We start from the raw sequence: 23344 nt of genomic DNA, 5'->3' as shown, positions 1-23344 counted from the left end.
TTTTTGGTTTCTTACATAATCACAGTATTCCACTGTGTCTAGATGCACTACCTCTTCTTTGCAAGTTACAGCCCTTCTCTCCCTTTAAAGCTTAGCTCAGGGGCTACTTTTTCCACACTATGTTCACTAATGATTGTAACTCATGTTTGCAGAGCTCTTTAGGGTTTGAAAAGAGCTTTACACTCACAGCTCTTTGATTCTCACAACAACCCTAAGAGGCAGAACTTATTATTATCCCCATTTTACAGATGAGGAAACTAAGGCCTGGAAAGATTAAGTGACTTTCCCAGAGCCACACCAACAGTGTCAGAAGTGGAATTTGACTCCATGTTTTGAGTCCAATTTATTCTGTCTATACTGTCCATTAACCCATGCTGTCTGTATTTTTCTAAGAGAAATGATAGCTAATAGATAAGAGGTAGATTAGCTATATGGATAGATGGATAGATGTTCATGGGGTAATGTCATGACTTGGATTTAAGTGAGGCAGAATTGTGCAAAGTCCTCAACCTCACTCTCTTCCTAAGTCATCTAAGTCCAGTCATAGGACAAAAGTCAAGAGACCTGGCAATGACCTGGAATACAGTGGGTGGTCTTGGCTCTTTGTTGTCTGAACAAGCTCTAAGTACTGTGCAGTGCCTGTTTGAGTCAACTTTCTCCCTATTGAAACAAAGTGTTTTCTTTGCCCATTCCATACCCCCAATTCGCCAACAGGTTTGAAGCCTGAAGTTTATCCTCAACCTGGTTTTGCTCATCTGCCTAGATGGTTTTAATGAGATGTGATCATTGATATGCCTCAGGTGAAAGTGTTTATGGAGTTTGGGGAGAACTAGCACCTCTAGTGTGGGAACTTGCTGAATCCTTTTCAGAGCTGCTCATTTACCTTTGGTGTCCACCTTTGCCCAATTCTCATCTCACCTGTAGATAGATAGATAGACAGACGGATGGACAGATGGACGGATGGACAGACAGACAGATAGAAAGAAAGAAAGAAAGAAAGAAAGAAAGAAAGAAAGAAAGAAAGAAAGAAAGAAAGAAAGAAAGAAAGAAAGATGGATGGATGGATGGATGGATGGATGGATGGATGGAGAAATAGGTAGATAGAGATATGAAAGAAAAAGGAACGAAGGAAGGAGAAAGGGAAGAAGAGATAAAATAAGATACACAAGCATTATTAGTGCTTGCTATCTACCAAGTTCTGTGCTGATGATTGATGAGATACAGAAAGACAAATGAGCATTTATTAAGTGCTTATTCTAACATGCACTGTGCAAAACTGCTAAATATACAAATACAAACAAACAAGACAATTGCTGCCCTAAAGAAGCATCTATTTCAATACTATTCTAAAGGAGATGTTGTTCAGTCATTTTAGTCATGTCTGACTCTTTATGAACCCATTTGGGGTTTCTTGGCAGAGATATTGGAGTAATTTGCTATTTCCTTCTCCAGTTCATTTTACAGATAAGGAAACTGGGACACACAGGGTGAAATGACTCGCCCAGGGTCACATAGCTGGTGTCTGAGGCTGGATTTGAACTCAGGTCTTCCTGACTCCACATCTGGCATTCTTCTATGCTACCAGTTGCTCCTCTAAGAAAGATAAAAAGAGAAATGTCATAGTTCATGCTCTCCTCATCAACCAGCACTCACAAGTGAGGGTTCACCCTAGATCATCTCTCTCTTTCCTTTCTTGCTACAACATCTTGATTTAGGTTCATAAATCTATTACTATGAGGGGTTTAAAAGGCCATCTAGCCCAACTCTCTCATTTACTGAATGAGGAACCTGAAGACCAAGGAATTTGCTACTTTCCCAAGATCTATAGGTAGTAACTGACTTCTGTTTTCCAGTTTCTTTAGAGACAAGTGATCTTTACTGTTATCTTCCTTTTGTGATTATCTCAATTTATTCTGTCTACATCCTGTTTGTACACAGTTACTTACATGTCACATATCTCCCATTAAACTGTGAGCTTCTTGAGGGCAGAAACTCTCATTTGTCTTTCTTCTTACCCTCAGTACTTAGCACTGTGTTTGGCATACAGTAGGTGCTTAATAAATGTTCACTGGCTTGGCTGTAATATGCTACTTCATACAATTTGTGATTCAACAAATTGTTGCAGGTTGTAACCTCTGAACAGTTTTTAAAAAGCCATAATTTTCACTGAGTTGGATAACACTTGCTTCATCTCTCCTATAGTTGTGGACCTTTGATACAAAAGGACTACCGTTGAGTGATCCATAGGGTCACCCTCCGATAGACATCCCTTTGTATACAGTAAACCTCACAGGTTACTCCTTCCTATGGTTGGCAGGCATCTTCTCCATACTACTTATAAATATAAACTTGTGATTCATCAGAAATGTACCATGTTGTGGGGATAAGATAGTAGCAGGGCTGGTAGGCATGACTTTTGGAGGCAGAAGAATTTATGAAAAAATTAGGGATGGGAAGATTGATGCATTATTTTAAAAAAAGTGAAGAGTTCATAAAATAATATGGACTTGACCAGCCAGATCCATCAGGACTCAATGAAGCAAAAGAAAGGAGATTAGAGCCAGGAAATATAGGTGCTTCCAAATGTCTCCTTCAAGGACTTTGAAATAAGGCAACCAGCCCTCATTACTCAAAGAACAAAGATAAGAGGCTTTTGAAAGACAAGAGGGATTTTACATATAATTAATAAAATGACAGACACAGCAGAGGTTGTCAATTACATTTTAAAACTTTCAGCACACACATAAAACTTCAAAAGAATGTGAACCTTTATTTATTTAATTTTTGAATTTGAAAATTTGGACTAGATGCTCAAACTCTCTAGTCTCCTCATCTACAAAATAAGGTTAGCTTCAAACTATCTTAAATTAATCCAAGGGCTTTTAACCTGGGGATTGAGAATTTATTTTTTAAAATATTTCTATTTATTTATTTATTCATTCATTTAGAAATTTAGGTTTTCTTGGTAACCCTGTCTAGTTCATTTTATGCATTGAAATACATTATTCTGAGAAGGGATCCATAGGCCACTTGACTATCCCAGGTGTCCATGGGGACACTAGTAAGGATAAAGACTTTTGGTCTAATTCATATCTCTTATTTTTTATTATTTTATTAATATTTTATTTGTTTTCCAATTATATACAATAGTAGTTTCTACCTATCACTTTCTGTAAGGTTTTGAATTTTACGATTTTTCCCCAACCTCCCTCCCCATCCCCATCCCACCACAGAAGGCAGTCTGATAATCTTTACATTGTTTCCATACTATACATTGATTGAAATTGAATGTATTGGGAGAAAAATCATCTCCTTGAAGAGAAAATAAAATATTAGAGATAGCAAAATTATGTAGTTCATAAGACGCTTTTAAAAAATATTGAAGGTAATAGACTTTGGTCTTTGTTTAAACTCCACAGTTCTTTCTCTGGATATAAATGGTATTCTCTGTCGCAAGTGTTCTAAAATTGCCCCTGATTATTGCACTAATGGAATGAGCAGGTCTATTAAGGTTGACATCAACTCCATGTTGCTGTTATGGTGTACAATGTTCTTCTAGTTTTGCTTATCTTGATCAGCAGCAGTTCATGCAAATCCTTCCAGGCTTCTCTGAATTCCCATCCCTCCTGGTTTCTAATAGATCTAATGGTTCCATGACATACATATACCACAGTTTGCTAAGCCATTCCCCAATTGATGGACATTCACTCAATTTCCAGTTCTTTGCTACCACGAACAGGGCTGCTATGAATATTTTTGTACAAGTGATTTTTTACACTTTTTCATCATCTCTTCAGGGTATAGACCCAGTAGTTATATTGCTGGATCAAAGGGTATGCACATTTTTGTTGCCCTTTGGGTGTAGTTCCAGATTGCTCTCCAGAAAGGTTGGATGAGTTCGCAGCTCTACCAACAGTGTCATACCTCTTATTTTACAGAAGAAGCATAAGCCTAGAAAGGGCAAGTGAATGGCAAAAGGCTACAAAATGAGTTAGTGGCAGACTTAGGACACATGCCCAAGATTCCTCTATCAAAGTCCAAAGTCAACTTCCAATGTACTGAATGACTCCAATGTTCCAGTGATATAAATTCAAAAGTAAGATTGGTTTCATTAAGAATAGACTATTTCAGGAGGCTAGGTGGCGTAGTGGATAAAGCACTGGCCTTGGAGTCAGGGGTACCTGAGTTCAAATCCAGCCTCAGACACTTAATCACTACCTAGTTATGTGGCCTTGAGCAAGCCACTTAATCCCATTTGCCTTGCAAAAAAAAAAAAAGAATAGACTATTTCTCATGTCTTCTTGTGACATGGAGGATTACTCTGATAGAATCTGTTATGCAATGTCAGGTACATCTCTGTACTGCTGTTTTTGCTAAGTTGTTTTACCTGGGGAGGAGGGAGGGAGAGGAAGATTTGATCTGCTTGGGAATGAAAAACAATTTTGACCTAAAGACAAAAAAGCAATCAATAAAATAGAGTGGTCCCTCATTTCTTTCAAGGTGGGAACTATGGGGGCAGAACACTGTATACAATATTAGACTTGATTAATCTGATTAATACATTAGTTAACTTCGCTGAACCATTTTTTTATTTCTTTAAAAAAATATTTATTGTTGGGGGCAGAGCCAAGACGGCAGCATGAAGGAAGGAATTCCTGGAAACTCATTCCCCCCCAAAACTCCAAAAGCCATCATATTATGACTCTAGCCAAAATTTAGAGAGACAGAACTCACATAAAGACTGAATGATACAATTTCCCAGTCCAAGACAACTTAGAAGTTCTGCAGGAAAGATCTGTTCCACTGGGACCAGGAGTTGGAAAAAAAGCTGCAACACAACCACAGCCGCAGTACAGCACAGTCAAGCCAGGTGCCTGGGTCTGTGGCATACCAGAGTGAGTGCAGAGCGGAGCTCCAGTGAGAACCTGCAACACTAGTTGGCAGAGCCATCCAGTACATCCAGAGCTCTCAGCCCATAGATGGTAAGGGGGTCAGGGAGACTGAAGAAGTCCCTCTGCTCTCCCTGGGGCAAGACTCAGCTATTTGCCTACCCTCAAATCCAGGTTACAGCCTGGGCTCCCACACCACCAAAGCTGAGCAGGGGCTACCCTCACAGCTCCAGGGCAGAAGGAAGGGCCTGTGGTCAACTACATCCCAGAGCACAGGCAAGAGAGAAATCAGAGCCTCTCATAAGACCTTGGAGGAATTAAGGCCCCTGTGGGTTGTCCCCCAAAAAACCCAAAGCCTTGGAAGTATGGTAAATCATTCATAGCTGAGGAAATGAGCAAACAAAAGAAAAAGAAGAATCTGGCCATAGAAAATTACTTTGGTCCCATTGGAAGATCAAAATATATATACTGCTATGATGCCAAAATTGAAGCTTCTATATCCAAAACCTCCAAGAGAAATAGAAAATGGGCTTAGACTATGGATGAGCTCAAAATAGACTTTGAAAAGCAATTAAGGGAGGTAGAAAAAAATTGGGAGGAGAAATGAGAGGGATGCAGATAAATCATAAAAACCAAATCAGAAGCTTGGTGAAAGAAATACAAAAAAGTACTGAAGAAAATAACATGTTAAAAACCGGTTTAGGCCAAATGGAAAAAGCAACAAAAAAGCAAATGAGAAAAATGCCTTAAAAAGCAGAATTGTCCAGCTGGCAAAGGAGATTAAAAAAAGCTCTCTGAAGAAAATAACTCCTTTAAATGCAGGATGGAACTAAAGGAAGCTGAAACTATACCAAAAAAAAACAAAAAAATTAGAAGAAAATATGAAATATCTCATTGGAAAAACAACTGACCTTGAAAACAGATCCAGAAGAGATCATTTAAAAATGATTGGGCTACCTGAAATTCATTACCAGGAAAAGAGCCTAGACTTCATTTTTCAAGAAATAATACAGAAAAATTGCCCTGAGATCCTAGAAGCAGAGGATAAAATAGAAATTGAGGGAATTCACCAATCACCTCCTGGAAGAGATTCCAAAAGAAAAACTTCCAGGAATATTAGAGCCAAACTCCAGAATTCCCAAGGCAAAGAGAAAATACTAAAAGTTGCCAGAAACAAACAATTCAACTATCATGGCTCTATATTCAGGATTACACAGGATCTGGCAACATCTACATTGAGGGCTCATAGGGCTTGGAATATGATATTCCAGAAGGCAAAAGATCTTGGTTTACAATCAAGAATCAACCACCCAGCAAAACTGAACATCCTCCTTCAGTGGAAAAGATGGACTTTCAATGAAACAGGGGACTTTCAGACTTTTCTATTGAAATACCAGAGCTGAACAGAAAGTTTGATCTCCAAATACAGGGCTTGCTTATGAGGAACTTAATGATGTTGAACTGTTTGTATTCCTGCATGGGAAGAAGATATTGATAACTCATGTGAGTTATAAGAGCAGTTAGAAGGAGCACAAGGCACAGGAAGGACCTGAATATGATGGTATAATATAGTAAAAAGAGGAATCAAAGGGTGATAAAGGAAAGTACTGGGAGGAAGAGAAAGGAGAGGAAGAAGGGGCTAAGATATTTCACATAAGAGTCAAGAAAAAGTTTTTACATAGAGTGGAATGGGAGAAGGTGAGGGGGAATGAGTGAGCCTTTATTCTCATCAGAAATGTCTCAGAGAGGAAATAACATACACATTTAATATGGTATAGAAATCAATCTTACCCTAGAGAAAAATGAGAAGAAAGGGATGGGATGGGGAGGGGACAGGGGGAGGGAAAGGGAGAATAGGTGATGGAAGAGAGGGAATATATGGGAGAGGGTACTCAGATACAACACACTTATGAACAGAGTCAGGATAAAAGGAGAGAAATAATGGAATAGATGAGAATGGGGAGGAATAGAGTGGAGGGAAATATAGCTAGTGATAGCAACTGTAGGAAAAATATTGAAGCAACTTCTCTGGTGGCTATGATGGGGAAGACAACTCATCCTGGAGACAGAGCCATTGGAATCTGAACACAGACTGAAGTACACTTTTTTTCTCTCTCACTATTCTTGAGGTTTCTCATCTTTTTTGGGGGGAGGGGAGTTTATGATTACTCTCACAACAAGATTATTGTAAATAAACAAAAAAATACAAGTTAAAAGTATTGTTAAAGATAGCTTTCTGGGAAGGGAAATGAGAAGGGATATATCAGGAAATGTAGATGAGATAAAGGCAAAATATATTAATAAGAATGAAAACAACAACAAAGATGAATAAAACAGGGCATGATAAGAACAATTTACCTCCAGCTATCGCACTTACCTCTGACCCAATCCTTTCTCCTGCCATTTCTCCCTGTGATAAAACAGCAAAGTCAGCATCAAATGATGATTTTTCACGACTGTGTTAGTTTTTGTCTCCTTGAGGTCAAGGACTTGGGTAGTTTTCTTTCTGGACCCAACAACATTTATAAGGTGCCCCTATGAACCAAGGCTCTCATTGAATCTTGGAACACAAAGGAAAGGCTGAGACAGTTCCTACCCTCAGGAACTTACATTTTACAATTCCAGGATTAGCCTTTCCCCTATCTCTGTAGTGTCAGCACTGTAGAGCTGACATTGCAATAGCAATCCTTACTCTTCTCCCCTCAATAGAGGTGGGTCAGACCCAAGATCATCATCTATGAGACACTCCAAATATTTAGACACCCAATGAAGATATACATCTCTTAAATAGTACACATATGGGGCAGATAGGTGACGTAGTGGATAAAGCACCGGCCTTGGAGTCAGGAGTACCTGGGTTCAAATCCAGTCTCAGACACTTAATAATTTACCTAGCTGTGTGGCCTTGGGCAAGCCACTTAACCCTATTGCCTTGCAAAAACCTAAAAATAAAATAAATAGTACACATAGCCTATACTTCTTATATATGTTATGTTTATACACAAGTTGAGCTGCTCCAGTCAGCAAATGTATCCCCATTGACCTTTGGTTCACCTGAAATTCCAATGCTTTGAAGATTTGTGAAGCTTTCAGTGTTCCCTGAGAGGGAGCCAAGAGGTATTGCTGGGAGAATTGTGGTGTTCAGAGAATGACCTTTGTGGTATCACAGATTAAGAGCCCAGAGAGAACTCACAAGTCATCTTCTAGTCCATCCCCTTCATATGAGGAAATTAAGGTTCAAGGAGTGATATATTTCTTGTCCAACATCACACAAGAAATAAATGAGTGGTAAAAGCAGAAAAAACTCCAAATCTAGCCCCTTTTCATTACATCATGTTTTGGAGAACAGTTTGAGAATCATTAGGAATAGCACAATTTCTTTAGGCAATCCAGCCATTGCAGTCCATCTGCAATGATAATCCAAGATGTATGCAATGATGGTCTAATTCAGTGGATTGCCAACTGCAAATCATAATCTGAATAATAAGTATTCTTACTTTTTCTCTCTTTCTTTCTTTCTTTCCTTTTCTTCCTTTTTTCCTCTTCCTACCTTCTTTCCTTCCTTTTCTTTCCTTCTTTTTTTACATCTACTTGCAACCTCAATACTGATGCCAAGTGGGAGGGAGAGAGAAAATAAATCCTGGTTAATTGTAAACAAAGAAACAAACAAATAACCCTCAATAACCTGGGTCTTTTGAGCACATGGATTCCATGTTAGCCAAACCAAGCATGCTCAAAAGGGCCAGGCTATACAGGCAACACCAAAACTATAGGTATACAGAACAAGTCACTGAGTTTCTATGAGCACATCTGAATATTTGGAAATTGATAAGATTGTAGAAACCTAAAAATTATAAGAAATTATGAGCAGATTGTTAAATTTACAAAGGTTACAAATCAGGGCTTGACTGATTATTTTGTTGATTTTCTAGACTTAAAGTGAGTGTAATGTAAATACTTCAGATGAAATTAAGAGAGTTGAGGCAGTTAGATGATTCAGTGTATGGAGTACCAGACCCCTAGTCTGGAGGATCTGAGTTCGAATTTGACTCAGACATTTACTAGCTGTGTGACCTTAGGCAAATCATTTAACTTTGATTGTTTATTGCATTTTCCAAAGGGTGGTTTGCCAGCACCTCTCTGTTAAGGGTCATCTAGTGCAATTTCCTACTCAATGCAAGAATCTTCTCACAGTTCCCCTAGTGATGGGGAGCTCCCTCATTCCTCATCATTAGGACTGTCTTTCTACAGAGATAGAATCTCCATTCTGTAAAAATAATCCATTGGTTTAACCTCTGCCTCTGGGGGCTAAGCAGAAAAAGTCTCTCCCTTTAGCAGAACAGCTGGCATTTCAGATCCTTGTAAACATATACCACCACCCCCCATGCTCGCTTCTCTTTTACTATCCTGGGCATAATCCTCTGATATACTGAAGTTCAGTCTATCGATGTACTTTCTACAATGTGGCAGCCAAGCACAGTGTTCCAGATAGGGTCTGAGACATCTGGATCCTGAATCCTAGATCTTTAAACCCAAGTCCTCTCTTCTTCTGGCTTCAATTTCTTTTTAATAAATCCTTAGCATCCTTCAAGGCTCAACACCAATAGAAGAAGCTTCTCTAGTATTGTTTTGGGGTTTTTTTAAGATTTTTTTTGCAAGACAATGGGGTTAAGTGGCTTGCCCAAGGCCACACAGCTAGGTAATTATTAAGTGGAGTCGGATTTGAACTCAGGTACTCCTGACTCCAGGGCCGGTGCTCTATCCACTGCACCACCTAGCCATCCCTTCTAGTATTATTTCTGTTAAGTCATTTCAGTTGTATCTGATTTCTCATGACCCTGTTTGAAGTTTTCTTGGACAAGATACTGGAATAGTTTGACATTTCCTTCTCCAACTCATTTTATAGATGAGGAAATTGAGGCAGACAGCGTGAAGTGACTTGTCCTCACAGTATCTGAGGACAGATTTGAACTCAGCAAGAGTATTTTGACCATCTAATGAGAAGATGGGACTCATTGGAAACGATCCCAATCTTGGGAAAAACTGAAGGCAGAAGGGGACAGCAGAGAATGAAATGGAGGGATAGTATCACAGAAACAATAAAATTAACTTGGACAGACTTTGAGAAATAGCAGAAGGTAGATGGATCTGGAGTGTTATGATCCAAGGAGTCATGAAGAATTGGATTCAATTAAATGATTGAGCAACAAGATCTCCCTTCCCAAATAATCTTGCATTTACTTATCTGAGTAATAATATTGTAGTTCAAAAGAAAGTAAGCTCCCTGAGGACAGTAACTGTTCTTGTGCCTTTGCATCTTGGCAGGTGATGAATGGTGCTCTACCTGTAAGTAAGATGCTTAATAAAATACTTTTTTACTCGATGAAGTGATGATAGATGAATGGAATTGAATCTTATCTTTCCAGAGTCCAAGTCTGCTTGTGAAGCTTACACTCTGGATATTGTGATATTGTCTCACAATCCTGGGAGACAAGTACTTTTTTTTAATCCCCATTTTACAGATGAGAAAACTGAGGCAGGCAGAGGTGAAATGACTTTCCCACAGTCACACAGTTAGTTAGCATTTGATGTGGGGTTTGAATTTAGGTGTCCCTGATTCCAGGCACAGATTCCATTGAATCAATAACTGTTTCTGAGAGAGGAAGATGGGTTTCTGGATTTAGGATCAGATGATCTGGCTGCATGTTCTGGCTGTTGCCAGCTGTGTGACCTTCAGCAAGTCACTTAACCTTTGTGGTCCTCAGTTTCCTTGCTTGATGAGGCCCTAAGGACCTCTAAGGGTCCTTATAGTTCTATATGCATGAATGATTCTATGAAGCTAAATTCTGTCTCCCTAGTTACTGAAGGGCAGAAATCCCTTTTCATTTATCTACCCCAGAATTCAGGAGAAATCACCTAGGTATCCCTTCTCCACCACTCCCAGGGTCAACAGTCTCCTTATTCTTCAGTTACCTCCCCTGCTATCAAGCCTAGAGCTTATCCTCATTAGAAACCCACTGCCCATTTGTTTTTCTCTCTCCAAGGTCCTTATCCCTATTAGGAATCCACTGGCCAAGGTCCTGGTTACATACTATGTTTTCCCTTTCTCCTAGGGTACCCTGGGTCAGATTTGTGTCTCTGTTTAGTCTGAGACCTTGTCACAGGGGATCTCCACAGCTTGGCTGCTCTTGCCCTAGTGCCAACCAACTTATACAAGTATCTGCATTTACATAGTTGGCCCTGAGGTTGCCCTGGGTCCCAAAGAAACACATAAACAATGCCAGCGGCCCTACTTATTACCCACTCTCCTTCCATCCCTCTCTCTCACGCTGCACCCCTAACATTGTCCCCTCTTTTACAAACCATAATAGAGAATATAAGCCCCAACTTTAAGAAGCTCTACCCTTAATCCATATGCCTCAAACTCATCAGTACTTTGGAATTCCCACCTAATTTTTAAAAGTTTTATTTAAATGGATGCCTTTTGGATTTGTATCTCTTGTTATTTCTGAATACAACCCATCTCCCTCTCTCAGAGGCTCCTAGGTGGTTTCATGTAATTGAAGCCTGAAATCAAGAAGATATGGACTAAGTCACTTAACTGTTGTCCTCCTCAGTTTATTCATATGCAAAATGGGGATAATAATAAGACCGATTTCCCAGGGTTATGAGAATCAGATGAAATAATATCTATAAAGCACCTATAATGGTGCCTGGAAAATGGGAGGAGCTTAAAAATGTTTTTTTTCTTTCTTCTTCTCCAAAGAGCCATCCCTTGTAAAAAAGATTTAAAAAGAAAGAGAAAAAGTGGGTCAGTAAGACCAGACACCATATTAACCACATCTGATAGTGTAGACATTCATTGTTCCTCAATTCTGCAAAAAGCTTACCTAATTAAAAAATTTAAATTTAATTTTCTCATCACCTACCCTTTTAAAAAAGATAATAATGGTTTTATAATTGTAGACTTACAGAGTAATAGAACTGAAAAAACCCCTAATGCACATATATGGTAGAGTTGAAAAGATCTTTAAAAAACAGGATGTCAAATTTGGAAGGGTCCTTAGAAAAGAGCTGGGAGGACCCTTAGAACAGAGAATGTTAGAGCTGGGTGGGTCTTTAGAGTACAGAATGTAAGAGCTGGGAAGGACCTTAGATCATTGAATGTCAGAGCTGGGAGGGTCCTTAGAACCCAGAATGTCAGAGCTTAAAGGGCCCTTAGAGCATAGAATGTCAAAGCTGGTAGGGTCCTTAGAACATAGAATGTTAGAGCTGATCCTCAGAACAGAGGTGGGAAGGGCCTTAGAACATAGAATGTCATTCACTTTTTAAAAATTTATCTTAGAACATCACTAAAAACAAACTAGATGATTTTGATTACATTAAATTAAAAAGCTTTTGCACAGACAAAATCACTGTAACCAAGATCAAAAGAAATGTAGCAAACTGGGGAATAATTTTTACAACTAGTATTTTTGACAAAGGACTCATTTCTAAAATATACAGAGACAAATTTTTTTTTAAAAAAAAGTCATTCCCCAATTGACAAATGGTCAAAGGATATGGAAAGGCAATTTACAGATGAGGAAATCAAAGCAATCCATAGTCATATGAAAAATTGCTCTAAATCATTACTTATTAGAGAAATGCAAATTAAAATATCTCTGAGGTACCACCTTACACCTCTCAGACTGGTCAATATGACCAAAAAGGACAATGATCATTGTTGGAAGGGTTGTGGGAAATCTAGGACACTAATACATTGTTGGTGGAGCTGTGAACTCATCCAACCTTTCTGGAGAGCAGTCTGGAACTATGCCCAAAGGGCAACAAAAATGTGCATACCCTTTGATCCAGCAATACCACTACTGGGTCTATACCCTGAAGAGATGATGAAAAAAGGGTAAAAAACATCATTTGTACAAAAATATTCATAGCAGCCCTGTTTGTGGTAGCAAAGAATTGGAAATCAAGTAAATGTCCTTCAATTAGGGAATGGCTTAGCAAACTGTGGTATATGTATGGCATGGAACACTTTTGTTCTATTAGAAACCAGGAGGGAAGGGAATTCAGGGAAGCCTGGAAGGATTTGCATGAACTGATGCTGAGAGAGATGAGCAGAACCAGAAAAACACTGTGTATCCTAACAGCAACATGAGGTCCAATTTTGATGGACTTGCTTATTCCATCAGTGCAACAATTCAGGGACAATATGGGGGAATCTGTGATGGAGAATCACATCTGTATCCAGAGAAAGAACTGTGGAGTTTGAGCAAAGACCAAGGACTATTACCTTTAATTTAGAAAAAAAAAAAAACTGATATCTTATTGTCTAATCTTGCTCTCTCTTTTTTTTTTATTTGCAAGGCAAATGGAGTTAAGTGGTTTGCCCAAGGCCACACAGCTAGGTAATTATTAGGTGTCTGAGGCCAGATTTGAACTCAGTTACTCCTGACTCTAGGGCTGGTGCTCTATCCACTGTGCCACCTAGCTGCCCCTTGCTCTCTCTTATCCTTTATCTTTCTTCCTTAAGGATATGATTTCTCTCTCATCACACTCAATTTGGATCAATGTATACAATGGAAACAATGTAAAGACTGGCAAATTGTCTTCTGTGGGGGGGGGGGAGTAAGCTTGGGGGAAAATTGTAAATCTCAGAATAAATTAAATCTTTTTTAAAAAAATTTCTCTTATGCTCTTCTTTCCCTATCTCATGGCTTTCTTTCTTTTCCCTTAATTCTAATTCCTCATTCAGAAAATGACTAATCTGTAAACATTTTAAACACTGATGTGTATGTACAATATTCACCAGACTGTTTGCCATTGAGGGGAGAGGGGTGGGAAGGAAGGGAGGGTGGACAGAAATTATGAAACTTAGAAATATGCATATATGCATGTAGATAAATGTTGAAAAATTTTAATAATGTAATTGGAAAAATAAAATAAAATATCAATAAAAAGAATATAGAATGTCAGAGTTTGATGGGCCCTTAGATCACAAGATACCAGGACTGGGAGTACTCTTAAAACATATGTCAGAGATGGGAAGACAGAACCCAAGATATCTATATTAATGTTTGTCCTTCATTTTCATGACATCAGGGAGGTGGTCATGTTAAGCACATGAATTGGATTTGAATGAGGGGGTGTGTGTTAAGTCACTAGCCTCACTTTCTCCTACAGAACCATCTGAATCCAGTGGCCAGATATGAATCAGGATGACTGGAAATGGCCCTGGATGTGGGGCAATCAGGGTTAAGTGACTTGCCCAGGGTCACGCGGCTAGTAAGTGTCTGAAGCTGGATTTGAATTCCTGTCTCCTGACTCCAAAGCTGGGTGGGCCCTTGGAACACAGGGTGTCAGAGTTGGGAGGGGCTTTAGAACATAGAATGTCAGAGGGACCATTAGGACATGGAATGTCAAAGCTAGAAGAGTCCCTAGAACCAAATATATTAGAATGTTGGAGTAGATTGGGACTTTGGAATATAAGGAGAAGCTAGAAGATGGAATGCTGGAGCCTTAGATCTAAAGAGGACTTGGCAACATAGATTGCAACACTGAAAGGGTCACTAGAACATAGCATGTTTGAGCTGGAAGAGTCTGCTCTGTGCTTTCTGTTGACTGTCCTCTCCCTTCCCCTGCCTTTGAGTCTGTGACTCTTGGTAGAAGAAAGGCTACCCAATCCAGCCCTGGCTTGGTCACACTAAAGTTCTCCCCAGGCTCTTCTGGGGCAGTGAGACCCTGTAGAGCAACGCCTCCAAAACTCAAGATGTTCTGGACAACTGTGATGCCCACAATGAGAACCAATTCTCTGAGGCAGCTTGCAAGTACATTTCCTGCTCTGTCTAGGGATAGAGTCTTTTGAAGAAGGTGGTAAATTGCTCTTCGCTAGAAGGCACAATGTGCCCATCTGCTTCTACTGCAGGAAGTGGGAGGTGGGGGGAATGGAGGAAGAGTGACTGAGAGTGGGGGAAGGAGCTGAATGTGGGACAAACACACAAATCAAAACCTACCCAAGCAAATACACAGTCAGCAAAGCTAGGTCTGGGGGAGACAAAATGCCCAGGCGCCTTTCTGTCAGAAGGAGTTTCCAGGAGTCTAGGGGATGACCAGCTAGGAGCAAGGCAGTTGGCAAGCCCACCCATCTGTTGGTGTCCTGCTGTTCCAATCAGGACATGTGTACCCCTGGCCCCCTATGAGTATGGAATGTTTGGGGAAGACCAGCTTGGCCCTTTCCTTGTTAATGAGGGGAGGAGCACATAGTCTAAGGGGTACCCTGGTGCAAGAGAAAAAGAACTGCTTAAAAGTCAAGACATTCAATAGTAATTTACTGTCGGACCTTGGGCAAGTTGTCTTCACTCTATGAGCCTTAGTTTTCCAATCTATAAAATGGGGATTGGAGTAAAAGATACTTTAAAATTTCTTCTAAACACTAAGGCCTAATCTGCTTCTGAGGTTTCAAACCATAAAGATGGTAAAATCCCTTAACTTCCCTAAACTTCATTTTTTCCCCCAGTGTATAATGGAGATAGTAATACTTGAGCTACCTGCCTAGGGACAAAAGCACTTTCCAAGACTTAAAAGACTCTATAAATATGAATTATTATGATTATTAGTCTATGCTCTGAGGACCCTTCTGGCTTTCACATTCTATTTTGTCTAGCTTCCTAGCTTTGACATTCCATCTACTAAGATTCCTTCAGTCTCCAATTTTCTCTTCAAAATTGGATTTTTATTAATATCTTATGTTTTTACATCACCCAGTTTTCTCCCCTCCCCCTGCATATCATCATAGAGCCATCTATTATAACAAAGAATTTTTATTTAATATTTCATTTTGCCCCCAATCGCTTATAAAAAACAATTTTACAATTTTTTTAAAGAAAAAGAAGAGGAAAAACTAATCAACACATCAAAAAATACCTACACATAATATGCAATACTCCACATGTATGAATGGATCATTACAAAGGAGTGAGAAGTCTTTTTTTTAGATTTCTTTCTAAACTTATTCTTTATAATTCTTTATAATTTCTCAACATTCATTTTTTTTAGGTTTTTGCAAGGCAAATGGGGTTAAGTGGCTTGCCCAAGGCCACCACAGCTAGGTAATTAAGTGTCTGAGACTGGACTTGAACCCAGGTACTCCTGACTCCAGGGCCAGTGCTTTATCCACTACACCACCTAGCCACCCCAATCAACATTCATTTTCAATTGTTTTATGGTCATTGTTCTTTCTATTTACTCTGTCATAGTCATTGGTCACACTAAAATCACCTGTTTTCTTGGTTCTGCTTACTTTGTTTTGCATCACTTCATACATGTCTTTCCCTTGCCAATCAGTCCCCAGCTGAAGTTCCAACTGAAGAAGAGGTTTTTGAATGTCATTAGGCTCCTTTCAAGCAGCAAAACACCTGGTGCTGATTCTGTTCCAGCTGAGACCTACAAGGTGGGGGATCATTGCTCAAACAAAAGGTGACTGAAATTTTTCACATTATATGGCATGAAGAGGTTACCTCCCCCTAAGAATTCAAGGATGCCTCCATCATCCATCTCTATAAAGGTGAAGGGAATAGATTGTCCTGTGACAATCACAGGGATGTTTCTCTTTTAGTCATTGTTGGTAAGATTTGTGCCAGAGTCTTTCTCAATAGACTGATCCTTCACCTGGAAGATGGTCACCTCTCTCAGAGTCAGTGTGGCTTCAGAAAGGGTCGAGGAACAGCCAATATGGTGTTTGCTGCCCAACACCACCAGGAAAAATCCCAGGAATAGGACAAAGATCTGTATACAACATTTGTAGATCTAACCAAGGCCTTTGATACCATCAGGCATGAGAGTTTATAGAAAATTATGTCAAAATTTGGTTGCCCAGAGAAGTTCATCAGTATTGTATGTCAGTTCCATGACAGCATGCATGCCTGGGTTCTGGATAGTAGACACTGCTCTTGAGATTTCTCAGTCACCAATGGAGTGAAACAAGGATGTGTTGTCCTCACTCCTATACTTTTTAGTATGATGGTTTCAACCATGTTATCAGACTTCTTTACTGAGGAAGAACATGGTCTCCAGGTCAGTTACAGCACTGATGGCAAATTCTTCAACTTGAAAAAGCTACAAGCCAAGACCAAAGTGAAGGAAGTGCTTGTGCATGATTTTCTGTTTTCAGATGCTTGTGTATTCAAAGCAGCCTCTGAAGCTGAGTTGCAACAGAGCATGAATCAATTTTCTGCTTCTTGTACTAATTTTGGTCTAACAATTAGCACCAAGAAAACACAGCTGCTCCATTAACCAGCACCACACCATCCTTATGTGGAACCAGCAAATGGAGAAGCTTTGAGTACTTGGGACAAGTTCACTTAGCTTGGCAGTGCCCTTTCCAAGGAGGTACACATTGACAATGGGGTTGACACTCGCATTGCCAGAGCTAGCTCAGTGTTTGGTGTGGGAGAGAAGAGGTACTAGACTGACTATCAAACTGAAGTTCTACAGAGCCGTTGTGCTGACCTCATTGCTATATGCCTGTGAAACCTGGAGAGTCTACCAGCACCGTGTCAGGAAACTGAATCACTTCCATTGAAATTGTCTTAGGAAGATTCTGAAGATCACCTGGTAAGAGAAGATACCAGATGCTGAGGTCCTTTCTCAAGCTAAACTGCCTGGCATTCCAACATTACTACCAAGAGTGCAATTACAATGGTTTGAACAAGTCGTTAGAATGCCAGACATATACTCACCAAAAAGACTATTTTATGGAGAACTCACATAGGGCACACAGCACACAAGGGAGTCAGAAGAAGTGATACCGAGACACCTGAAGGTCTCTTTTTTTTAGGTTTTTGCAAGGCAAATGGGGTTAAGTGGCTTGCCCAAGGCCACACAGCTAGGTAATTATTAAATGTCTGAGACAAGATTTGAACCCAGGTACTCCTGACTCCAAGGCTGGGGCTTCATCCACTGTGCCACCTAGCTGCCCCCTGAAGGTCTCTCTTAAGAATTTTAGAATTGATTGTGCAGCATAGGAGACACTGGCACAGGACCACCCAACACAATGTGCCTTCATCAGTGAGGGGGCTGAATTCTATGAGGAGGGGGGGAAGAATTAAAGCAGTTCAAAGGAAAAGTTACTGTAAGTTTAGAGTACCCACCCCAGATGTTCACATGGATTATTTGTGCTTGACCTGTAGTAGAACATTCCAAGTCATATTGGGTTGATCAACCACAGTTGGACACACTGTAATTTTCCGCAAACATAGTAATATCATTTTGGTATTCTTGGATAACGAAGGACAAGAACCAATGTAGTCACCATATTTGTTGATTCTTACAATACAATAATAGTCCATTACATTCAGGTATCACAACTTGTTTAGTCATTTCCCAATCAATAGATATTTATTTTGATTCCAATTCTTTGTCATCACATAAGTATTTTGATGTATATAAGGGCTTTTTTCATTTCCACAAGCTCCCCAGGATATAAGTCATGAACATTTAACAACTTTATTAGCGATTCTAAATTGCTTTCCAGAATAGTTGTACTGATTTTCAGCTCACCAACAATGCACCAGTGTGCCTATCTTCCCACAACCTTCCCAACATTGACTATTCCTATTTCTTCCTATCTTTACCAATTTGCAGGGATGATGGAGATGAAATCTCAGCATTATTTTGATTGGCAATTGTCTCATTATTCATGATTTGGAGTCTTCTTTCATGAGATTGTTAATTTGCATTTTGGGGGAACTGATTTGTTTAACATGACTAATATGGAAATATGTTAAACACCAATGTACATATAAAACTTATACCAGACTACTCACCACCATGGGGTAGGGGGAGGGAAAGGAGGATAGTAGAAAAATATGGAACTCATAAATTTGCAAATAGATGAATGCTGAAAAACTATCATTTTTACAGATGGGAAAACTGAAGACCAGAGAGGACAAGTGACTTTTCCCAGATGGTTAAGGGCAGAGCTGGGACCTAAACCAGATCTTGTGTTCAGTCCAGTTCTCTATCAGTTGTGCCACAATCTTCTATATGAAAAATTATATTGATTTTCATAGGGGTCTTCTAGAGACAGTATTTATCTAAAGGAGAGCTCTGATAGAAGTTATTTCAAGTAGGTTGAAGGACCAGTGGGGAGAAGAGATATGACATCAGAGGCACTTTCATTGTAACTGGAAAAAAGAAATAATGGAGTCAGAGATATTAAGTTAACAAGCATTTATTAAGCACCTACGGTGTGCAAAGCTCTGAGTATAAAAAGAAAGGACAAAAAGCATCTCAGTCCTCCAGGAATTTTCAATCTAGTGGAGAACAAAACCTACAAGCAGCTATGTACAAAAGAAATATGTATAGTGCAGATTGGAGGTAATAAAAGGGAAAACATTATGGTTAAGGAGGACTGCAAAGGGGTCTTGCTGAAGGCAAGTCATTAGCTGAGACTTGAAGGAAGCTGGGAAGTGGAAATGAGGAGGGGAACTGCAAGAGCAGGGAAACGGACAGCAAGGAGAACAGTATTTGGAAGGACAGGAAGAGGCCAAATGATGAAATGGTTTCCAAAACCAGATAAGATTTTATATTTAATCCTAGAGGCTATAGAGAAGTTCTGGGGTTTATTGAACGCGTGTTGGGGGCAGGGGGCGGATTTTGTGGTCAAATCTGCACTTAAGGAAGGTTGCTTTGTCAGCAGAATGGAGGATGACCTGGAACAGAAAGGGACAAGGCAGAGAGAGACCAACCAGCAGGCTACAGCAACAGTCCTGCTGTGAGATGATGAGGGCTACTACGGGGGCATTGGAAATGACAGATGAGATGAGAGAAGGGCATATATACAATCAAAGCTGTGAAGATGAATTGACAACACTGGGCAAAGATGGGAGGGGGTGAGGTGGGACAGAGTGCAGAGCTGAGGAGGACTCTGAGATAGTAAGTCCAAGTGATTGGAAGGATGATGGTACCCTTGGCAGTAATGGGGAAACTAGGAATGAAGGAGGGTTTGGGAGGAGAGACAAAGAGTTCATATTGGACACATATTGAATATATTGAGTTTGAGATGTCCAATAGTCAATTGGAAGTCAGGAAAGAAGTTAGGACTGGCTAACAGTTCTGAGAATCATCTACATAGAGATGACCATTGAATCCATGGGAACTGATGAGGTCATCCAGTGAAACAATTTTGAGGGAGAAGAGAAGAGGACCACACCAGGGTTTGGGGGACATTCATGGTCAGCAAACAGTGACAGCAAAGGAGATTTGAAAAAGAGGGATCTTTTGCTAGAGATCAGGAGATGAGGGTCTTTACTCTTGGGTGGTGACTGTGTGAGCATATTAACAAGCATTTATAAAGCACCTGCTGTGTGCAAAGCTCTTTAATCCTTCAAAGGCTTTGTTTTCTGGCAAAAAGGAGAAAGTACAGAATTTCCTGAGGACTAAGATGGATGTTGATGAACGTTTGAACAACACAGAGAAGTAAAGAAAAGGACTCGTGAATTACTAATGCTCAGAGTGAATCAATGGATTTGTAGCTAGAAGGGACTGTAAAACAGAGAATATTAGAATATGAACTTTTAGAGCTGGGAGGGCCATTCGAACAGAGAATGTCAGATGTGGGAGGGCCTTAGATCAGAGAATAACAGAATATAGAATGTTAGAATATTGAACTCACCTCTGACTCTTACTATTAGGGGAACTTGGGCCAAATTAAGTTAAACTGACTGGGCTTCAGTTTCCTCGTCTATAAAATGGGTGGGTTAGGCATAGGACTTTTAGGGTCCTTTCCAGTCCTTATTACATAATTCTATGATTCTATGAATGTCATCCCTGGAAGGCTACTTAAAACTTGAAATGTTAGAGCTGAAGAGGACCATCCAGAAAACTGAATTGGGTAACAGAGCCTCCATCTGACCCCAGGTAATTCCAAGTAATCTTTCCATCACGGTAGGATGAGTCTTTCCGGTTCTGAGTTCATCCCCTACTCTCCTCAGTCCTCTAGAGCATGTGGGGTAGAATGAAAAAAAGGGCTTATGCCCCAGTGATGGACCATGACAGACAGGTCACTGAGTCCAGAACATCTGGAACAGGGGATATGGTGCGAACAAAAGAAGGGAGGTGACTATAGCTAGGATACAGAAGCCTGTGGTGTGGAACCAATAAAATACAGATGCACAGGAAAACCAGATTGAAAATATTTCAAAGGAAGGAAGCAAACCCTTCTCAGTTTGGGCATCCTAAGGCAAATCTCTGATGACTTTGTCTTAGTTATGTCTTCGAATATGTCTATGCCTTAATCATTAAACAAAAGTAGATGATTGTGTATGTGAGACGGGGAAAGATGTCTGTGCATTTGTGTTGGCTTTGTGTAAGAAACCAAGTCTGGGTGTGATATTAAAAGTTGAGTATTCATATGTGTGAGTGTGAGTGTATGTGAGTTTGCGTTTGTGTGAGTTTGTGTACAGGTGGAAGGGTGAATGTGGCTGTGGGAAATGTTCTTTGAGTGGCTCTCTGTGGGAAGGGGAAGGGGACTCTGGTGAGATTCTGAAGGCCAGTGTGCATGCAGCTCTGAGTGTGTGTGTGTGTGTGTGTGTGTGTGTGTGTGTGTGTGTGTGCTCTCACCTAGCTCTCTGAGAGCAAGTGGGTGTCTCTGTGACTGCCCCTGAGAGCACAAGCCACCAGGTCAATCCAACAGAATCGGCTTCAGCACTGCTCGGCTGCAGCATTGTCTCTTGGGATAGGTTCAAAAATAATCTTACTAATTTCCTCAGCCAGGTGGAAGCAGCAGCCCCTCCTGCCTCTCTTCACACCTCCAGTGAGATTAGACACGCACAACGATTAATTATTTCAAAAAGAACTGGGTCGGCTGCTTACTGGCCAAATCACAAAGGCTATTAGTGCCTGGTCTCTTTTAATTACCTTCCAGGCAGGCAGACCTGCCAGTCAATCACCAGAAGTGGCCTCCTGGGCTAGGGCAAGGGATGCTATGGACGGAGTCAGGAGGCGTGGATTCTACAGCTGTCTGTTCTAAACTGTGTGACCTTAGGCAAGTCTCTTTCTCTCTTTGGGACTCAATTTTCTTCTCTATAAAAAGGGAGAGTTGGATGCTTTTGAATCTCTTCCAGTTTTACTCTTTGGGGATTATTGAACTCTTTAACAGACAAACTCTGTCTTCCTGCCCTTGGAAAACTTGGAAAGTCTCAAAAATCTTCAAATTTAGCTTAGAGACAAGTAACATACAAATGAATAATGGGGGGGGGAGGGATGAAGAAGAGTAAAACTACATATTATTTGTTGGCAGTAAGATGGCTAAGGAAGAAAGAGATTGGTGCCACACTCCTAGGACCTGGAATCAAAAAAAAAATCATAAAGTACAGAATGTTTAAACATAATTTGCAAAAATTAGTAGACCCTGAGAATGTCTAATGTCAGAATTGGGAGGGCCCTTTAGAACACAGAATGTCAGAGCTGAAAGGGTCAGGATGTCAGAGCTGGAAGGATCCTTAGAACATATACCAGCAAAGATAGAAGGGACTTTAGAGTCAATAGTCAGTCAATAAATATTTATAAAATGTTTACTATGTTCCAGTCACCAAATGCTTGGAGATACAAAGTGAGCCAAAAAATATCTTAGAAATTATCAAGTCCAATCCTCTCATTTTGGGGTTGAGGAAATTAAGAGGTGAAACAATCATCCCATGTCCCACAGGCTGTGGAAAGCAGGGGTAGGACCCAAATCCAGCATTTTAACTGTTCTATCAATTCCTAACTTTGAACCTTGTTTTCTTTGTCTGTAAAATAAAAAGGTTGAACCAGGCTGTTTTTTTAGGGTCCCCTTAGGTTCCCTAGTGCAAAGTAAGAGAGCAGAACAACACAGAGAGGGCTGGTAGTATGAGAGTAAAGAAAAGTCTGGTTTCAAGTCCTGATTCTAAGGCAAATTAACTGTGAGACCTTGGAACTAGTCACATAACCTCTTGGTACACCAGGGAATTCTCTAAGTCTATAAGGGAGGGAGGAGTTGCTGATTTGTACCAACGGAGAGAGTTTTCACATCAAGAGGTTCTTGCACAGATGAAATTATAAGTCTAAACCATCAACTGAAGCAAGTAGGGTTAAGTGTCTTGCCTAGAGTCACACAACTAGGAAATACCTGAAGTCAGATTTGAATTCAGGAAGAAGAGTCTTCCTGGTTCCAGACCTACCACTCTATCCACTTATTACATAGCTATTCCATTTGTCTTTACAATGTCGCTACTGTATAAAGTCTTCTCCAGGTTCTGCTTACTTCATTCTGCATCAATTTATGTGTCATCCTAGGTTTCTCTGAAACCATCCCTTTCATTATTTCCTAGGGTAGACTGATGTTTCATTACAACTCATATGATGCAATTTGTTTAGCTGTTCTTCAATTAAGACTCTCCCTTTTGGTTCTAGTTTTTTGCTTCTACCAAAAATAA

The 23344-nt window shown here is 40.0% G+C and overlaps 1 long non-coding RNA gene across 1 annotated transcript in view; it reads left to right on the top strand.

Annotated features, from left to right (window-relative positions):
• LOC141509007 (uncharacterized) overlaps positions 1-23344 on the top strand; it is a 135672-nt gene that overhangs the window by 67633 nt on the left and 44695 nt on the right. The window lies entirely within an intron of this gene.

Source organism: Macrotis lagotis, chromosome 1 (assembly GCF_037893015.1).
Source record: "Macrotis lagotis isolate mMagLag1 chromosome 1, bilby.v1.9.chrom.fasta, whole genome shotgun sequence".
In the NCBI taxonomy this organism is placed as follows: Eukaryota; Metazoa; Chordata; class Mammalia; order Peramelemorphia; family Peramelidae; genus Macrotis; species Macrotis lagotis.
The sequence above is the reverse complement of the archived record's forward strand: the minus strand, read 5'-3'. Positions and strand labels throughout refer to the sequence as shown.